Here is a 7666-nt window from a genome sequence, read left to right on the forward strand (position 1 = left end):
AGATTTATATTACTTGTAAATAACTATTTATCAACTGTAAGTCCGGCAACTTGTACATTTCCAATATAAAAAATATTCATGTTGAATCTGAAATAACAAACACTATAAGCACATGCCACAGTTGAACTTGAAACGACAGGCAATGGACAAACGAATGGCATTTGCTTGTAGTAGTAAATAACAAAAAGGTCGATTCACCTTGTTCTGACGCCTACCAATTTTTCCCGTAATATTTACACAGTCAGCCATTTGGTGTCCTGGATCTTTTCTCGTGTTAGTTCTATTTTTATCGTTGCCTCTCTTTCCATTTTCCTTCTACTTTACTGTCTGTTTCTCTTACGATAAATAAACTTTTAACGATATTTACTGCAAAGAGTATAGCACTGTATAGCAATATAGCAGTACTTGGTAATCCTCAACTCATAGTTTAAACATTTTTCGTTAAATGTTCTATAGCTGTTATTTTTTTTTCTTTAATATAATGCATATTACATTATATTATATTATATTATATTATATTATATTATATTATATATATATATATATATATATATATATATATATATATATATATATATATATATATATATATATGCATATATACATACAGTATATATATACCTCTGTTTTGCTATTCGAAATTTACGTCTCTTAATTTTTATCGTTCGCAATGAAGAGAACAACTTTTGCTCGCAAAATTCTTAAAAGTATCAGGGTTCCGTTATTATCTAGATAAGAGATAAAAAGGCAGTTGTACTATGAAAGATCTAATGAAAGTGGCATTAATACCAAATCTCGGTGGATATGAGCGCGCTTTTCATCAACCTGCGATGATTTACTTTTATATATCGATAAATATTCGGACTTCTTAGGTAGTGTGTAACGAACCCACAATGCACTGTAGATTGGTAGCATTATACGCGATTGGCTAGTACAAAAAGATTTATAAATTGCTCGAAATCCTTTTCATAAACAACTAGGAAAGATATTGGTTATGCAGTGGATATCTGGGGAAGCTAGAAGTCATTACATCTTGCAGTAGTGGAAAGTGAATCAGTGTAGCATGGGTTTTATTATTTACATATCATATTCATTTTCACTGCCAGAATCAGGAAGCAAGCTTTTAAGATGCCCAGTCAATATACTGAATATAATATTTGTACGCCCAGAAAGTAGGGTCACCAAGGAGAATCAAAGAATAAGCATGCCACCTTCTTCAGTACACGTAAGGAAGAGACCAAGAAAACAACCAAATACGATCCCTACCTCTGGTGAAATCTAGAGTCTTAAGGATGATTGTAATGAGAGCTGCAGTAGTAACGCTAACGCGTGCTTGCTCAACGTGATGAGGGACGAATTCCTGAGAAACCTTTTACCATAAGAGGCTGGTTGTCACACGATTTCCCTGAGGGGAATATGAATATTATTTGGGCGTCGGTTACACTAGAACCTTTGTTCCTTTACGAGAAAAAGGACCCAGGTAACGTTTGTTTAGCCTTTGTATAATTTCTAGTTTTGTCTCAGCTCCTTTTGAAATACAACAACATCGATTAATGAAATATTTTTTCCATTACAGGTCCGCAATAATAACTGATTCCCTTAAATTAGGAAAGGAAATACAAGAGGAACAGCAGGAGCTTTTTCTAATACCTCTGCAGATGCATTGCGGGGAACAATAAATTATGGAAACGTATCATTCGGCTGACCTTCCACCTCCTAAGGCATGTTGGGGGTTTTTCGTCCAGGCTTAAAGGTTACTTTTGTTTTGCTCGGACATAAATTAATCTTGCATTGACGCTCTTCTTTTTATTTAGAGTTCAAAGAGAACCTCCGGGTATGATATCGCTTTAAATAAAGAAAAACGACGAACGATACTGAAATGCCTTTTTCATCGTGGCTCTCATGGTTACACCCAACATGATTATTGTCCTTAATCGCACCCATTAATCAGAAACGATGTGACTCATCAGTATTATCAATATTATCGCTTGGACTCAAAGCTGCCACAACGAAACTTTTCCATCACAGCAATTTTATGAATTGCCGCCATGCTGTTGCATTGGGGACTTCAAAAGGTAAAGTGTATATCTTTTACAAGATGACTTTTCACCTATACAGAGCTCTATCCGTAAGTAAGGCTCAGTATATACCTGTGACTTATGCTTCAAAGGCAAGCAAAGACCTCAAATACATCACGAGTCAAAGCCTTTATACACTATCAATAAAAAACTGAGTTTTGAAATTTTGATCGGAGGGCCGTAAACAAACCTTGCAAATTCTGACCTGTTTTCGTACCTGTCAATCAATATCCACGTCCTTCTATACTTAAGGGAGGATGAAGACCAGGGATCCTTTGCTTTCTGTTTTTTTCCGAAGGATAACAATTTCTTCACTATCTGGGGCAAAGACAAGTCCCATTTTATTATTGTAATTCATCTTCTCATATATATTTACGGTATATATCTATATATATATGTATATACCTTATATATGCAAATTTATATATACCATATATATGTATATATATATACTTATACACACACACACACACATATATATATATATATATATATATATATATATATATATATATATATATATATATATATATATATATATATATACTATATATATATACACACACGCATATATATATATATATATTGTGTGTGTGTTTTAAAATCACGTAAATTAATTCCTGGCTGGCAAAACAGGGAATCTGGCAAAGGTCGTTGTCTCTCTCACTGAGGTCCATAACTGGCAGCTACTTACCCAAACCTTAGTCCAACATTGGTAACTCAGTGGTTGTACTCCCATCTTTCAAGGTACAAGCATGTTTTAAATTAATAGTAATAATAATAATAATAATTGTTATTATCATAAATTCATGTTTAGTGTAGGGTTAATTGTGATGGCTCACGTTTGTTTTAGTAATCTTCTAATCTAATCAAGGGCACCTTGGTGGAGAAAAGACAATTACCGAGTTGTGCAACCATATCTAGGTCACTGCAGCCCCTCCCATACATAAAAAAGATTATTGAATATATGAAAAAAATTATTGCGGGATAACAGTAACCACCAAAGTGTTTGCTTTCTAATTAGTTTTTTAATAATCCTCAAGGTCATTCTGGGTCAGGACCTATCGCACCGCTCGTTACCGTAACTATTTCCAACATTTTAGCGAGGCACGAAGTTATATTAAAAATACATAAACTTTTATATGCATTTTTTCTTCATACTATGTAAAATTTTAAGCTTAAATTTATGACAATGTTTGATTGACTCCAAAGACTCCCCTTTTTAGTATTTCCATTACTGCCATTTGTATAATATTTGGATGTTTGATAAAGTTATAATTGTAGTATTGCCAGGCTATGTATGTGTCTGCGTGTGTATAACAGAGAGAGAGAGAGAGAGAGAGAGAGAGAGAGAGAGAGAGAGAGAGAGAGATCACCGCATAACAGCTCCGAAAACCCGGCAGTAATATTTCACGAAATAATATTTTCTTCCATAAAACGTAGGCAAATCCGCATAGCAAGACAGAATATTTGAAGGCTGCCTTACTGACGTCCAGGAAATTAAAGGACTGATACTTGTCCGTAAATGTGTTACCACGACCCGAAAATGTTCGCAAAAATATGTGTAAATTTGGCGATGATATCTTGATGAAAATATTCTTTCATGTACGGAGCTCAATTATACCCTCAGAGTGGGTTATCGGGCCATAAAAACATGAGGAGACTTCATAGTGAATGGATGAGCCAGAAAATATGGTGAACTGCTGACATTCTGGGAAATGGTCGCGTCTCTTTCGTGTCATCTTGATGAAACTGGGTACGCGTGACTTTTTAAAGGAATGTTACTCCATCTCTCCAATGGGCGTGTGTAAATCCCTTGTTAACCAGTATTATCATACGAATTGTTTACCCTTTGCTAAAATGAGCTTTCGGGAATAGACAGACAACCGATGTACAACTTATTCCAACATTTGCGTTGGCTTACTGTTTAAAACTATCACCACCAAATGTCTTGGTAACCTGCCACTGTCTTATCGAAGCACTCTTGGCACCTGTGATGTAAAGGAAATATCATTTCATACAAAATGGAAGAAATATCACACACACACCGAAAAATCTACTCAGTGATCCTTTACCAGACAGGCTAGTGTTCAGATTCATGCTCAAAACCCGGAAGATAACTGAGGATGAAGAACCGGTCTTGATTACCACAAGGAAAATTGTTTATAGAGAAATTATTCCACGAAGCACTGAATAATGATTGTTTTCCTTCCTCAATCGGAGCTAATATTGAGCATCATTTCAACAGCTTTAAACAAGACTGGACGATCATCAGACAACAAGCATATATCAACAACCATTACAGTATGTTTGCTATGAAGTAAAGGGACAAGCTTTGTCAAGAGTAAAATCTCGTCATTTGCCCTACATTTCTACGCTGGTATGAAAAAAGAACATTAAGTTTACTGGGAGCACAAACGTAAATATGGATGCTGAGAGAGAGAGAGAGAGAGAGAGAGAGAGAGAGAGAGAGAGAGAGAGAGAGAGAGAATCACAATAAATGAATCTACACGAGATCACTTAGTCCAGCGACCAAGTTTTGTAATTACATAACGTTTTTCGATCGTGAAACAACTTGATAGTAGTTTGTGGCAGCGGCCGCCAAAAATCACTACCAATTGATATATTTATTTCACAGACTTTATCTTTAGATTTCCTGAAATCTAAATAAATAATTGGTATTGGGAACTTATCTAAGTGCTATCTAATCTCTGTATCTTATTTTTGAACGCCCAACTCAAAAAGACATCAAACACATCAAATTATTTATAAATTGTAGTTTGTGAGAAAGAAGGCACTTCTAATTATCCTTTTGTTAAAGGAAATGCAGTGGTAACTTATTTTACTTTAAAAAGGTAAAGTTTAGCTTAGAAATTATAGCTTTTAAATGAAAAGCAGAGATTTACAAGGAAAATGCAATGAACGCTGAAGTTTTGTAGAAGAAATTCTGGTTTAGTTTTACGAATTTGGCCTTCTTGGACCTACGAACTTTTTATTTATTTTCTTTTGCATAAAAACCCTAGTGTAACTCAGTGCCTTTTAATTCTGCGAACTCTTTCAGACATGGAAGTAACTGCGTTAATTGGGAAACAACAGCTCTCTCATCCCACCTGTTGATAAACAAGAATCATTCGCCTTTAATACTTATTCTTTTCCTTTGCTTCTAGTTTTTCCTATTTTTTCCCGGGACCGAGACCTAAGTACACTATATATAAATTCCCCGTTCCTATTGTTTTGCCGTGTATGAAAAATGCTGAGAAGGACCGTAAATGTTCTCTGTCATTCTGTCTGTCTGTCTGTCTACGCTGCGCTAATGCATACAACTTTTACTGTTGCTTATGACCACAATGATTAATATTTGTTCAAGGGACATACCAAAATGCTCTCTAGCGCCCCCTCCCCGGCCCCCCACTTCTCTCTCTCTCTCTCTCTCTCTCTCTCTCTCTCTCTCTCTCTCTCTCTCTCTCTCTCTCTCTCTCTCTCTCTCTCTCTCTCTCTCTCTCCGTGCTTGGTTTTATAAACCGCCTTAGTACTAGTATACCGATTCTATGGGTGAACACGCTTTTACAAAGAGATAAACATTACTTTAATCACATGTCTTCGGTGTTCAAGGTTAATTCAAAAGGAAACATGATTGACTGACTTATGGCTACTAAAACTGGCGTCACAAATTCAAAAGGAATACTAAAAAAACTACGGTTCCGACTGAAAGACATCGGCCATCTCTATTTTGAGCTCCGAAAGGCTACGACAGATTATAGATATATTACGTCCTTGTGGGATTAGTGATGCGGGTGCTGTCCATCACCTCCAATTTGTGATGTATAATCAGATACTGACAATGTGTCCATTACAAGGTATAAAGTAAATGTATTTGAGTTCATAACGAATTGGTATATATGCATTACGTTACAACAACAAAGGGTATGCACATTGAACAAAGCTTAACAAAAGCTAATTCCCTTGCCTCTTCGCCATAACGGAAGTAACTTCGCGGTGATTTCCGTATAACTGGAGGAACTTTAGCATTAAAATTTGTAAAGACTTCTAAGTTTTGTAGGGACTGCATATTTAAAAGTTAATCATTGGGTCTGGGAGATAATACCATATTCTCTCTCTCTCTCTCTCTCTCTCTCTCTCTCTCTCTCTCTCTCTCTCTCTATGGCCTTAGCATAATCTTTCAACTGAGGAATGTTTTAATTCAATAACTAGATTTACACTTCATGACTGAGTCATTAGCATGAATCATGTATTCACGCTTGGAAGTTTACCTATCCAAAATTGTTCCTTTTCTTCGTAATCTTTGCGGTCCAACTCAATGTCAGATGTCTTCTTAACTGCCGTTATTTGACTATTCTAGAAAAGCGTAGTAGCCTACTGACAGTAGGCCACCTAACAATATCTTATCAAAACAAAGCCGATTATTCATGGCTCATTTCACTGGAATTTCGGTCAAAATAAGGTACATAAGATATCTGAAAGACATTGCCTAACAAGACCATAACACAAATATCAAAGTTCTAACAATAAACAACTGAAGAACTTATAAGGCCCAGAAGGATTAATTCTGTTGTTACCGTTGTTGTAAATTTACGTGTCAAAATACTGTAACCTTCTAATGATAATAATAGAATCTCTCTGCGTTTCCCAACGTTAGAGGCGATGTGATGATTATGAAGAATGATAATAATCAGGATATCCATTATGGTTATAATGATAACCAATAAGTGTATCAAAACTGCTGTAGTTACGACATTAACGAAGTTGTAATTGCAAATCCGGAAAAGAATGACAACTTTAACAGGAAAGCCTAGGCGTAGGTAGATTAATCATTGCCAGGCGCAGGAAGATTAATCACTGCCAAGTATCTGTATAGAGAGAATTACAAACGCAGAATCCTAAGCATTACCTCCTTTAACTGTCTTTAAGAATGCTGACGCAATACACTCTTTTACAGAAAGATTGTTGGATTTCAATTAATGAATCCAGGGAAGGAAATAATCATATCGTACACAAAGGATTTCCAAACATTCTTTAATAATGACAGGGAGATTTAGCAGAATGCATTAACTGATAACGGATTATATTGGGAAGCTGAGTGGTACATCCATATTACAAGAGACAAGCAATGAATATGTAGGGGATATTTATGGACTAAGTGGAACAATATTAGATATATGCAAGAGTTTCTGATTCGAAAGTAATTTTTAAAAATCCAAGAAGGGTAGGAAAGCTGACAAAGTAATTTACGTACTAACTTTTGTTTTAGATGATAAAGTAATTTACTTGCTAACTTTTGTTTTAGATGATAAAGTAATTTACGTACTAACTTTTGTATTAGATGAGGAATAGATATAAAAATATACATATATTTGGAATATTGCTCTTTCAGATTTAAGTTCTTATTTTGAATGGTTCTCTTAGTTTACCAAGGGAACTTAAAATACAAATTTTCGTTTTGTGCTCATTTATAACATGAAATATGCCCCCCAGAAAATGACCTTGATTACATGTCTCTCTCTCTCTCTCTCTCTTCTCTCTCTCTCTCTCTCTCTCTCTCTCTCTCTCTTTAGTGCCAAAAAGAAAAA

This window comes from Macrobrachium rosenbergii, chromosome 8 (genome assembly GCF_040412425.1).
Source record: "Macrobrachium rosenbergii isolate ZJJX-2024 chromosome 8, ASM4041242v1, whole genome shotgun sequence".
Classification (NCBI taxonomy): domain Eukaryota; kingdom Metazoa; phylum Arthropoda; class Malacostraca; order Decapoda; family Palaemonidae; genus Macrobrachium; species Macrobrachium rosenbergii.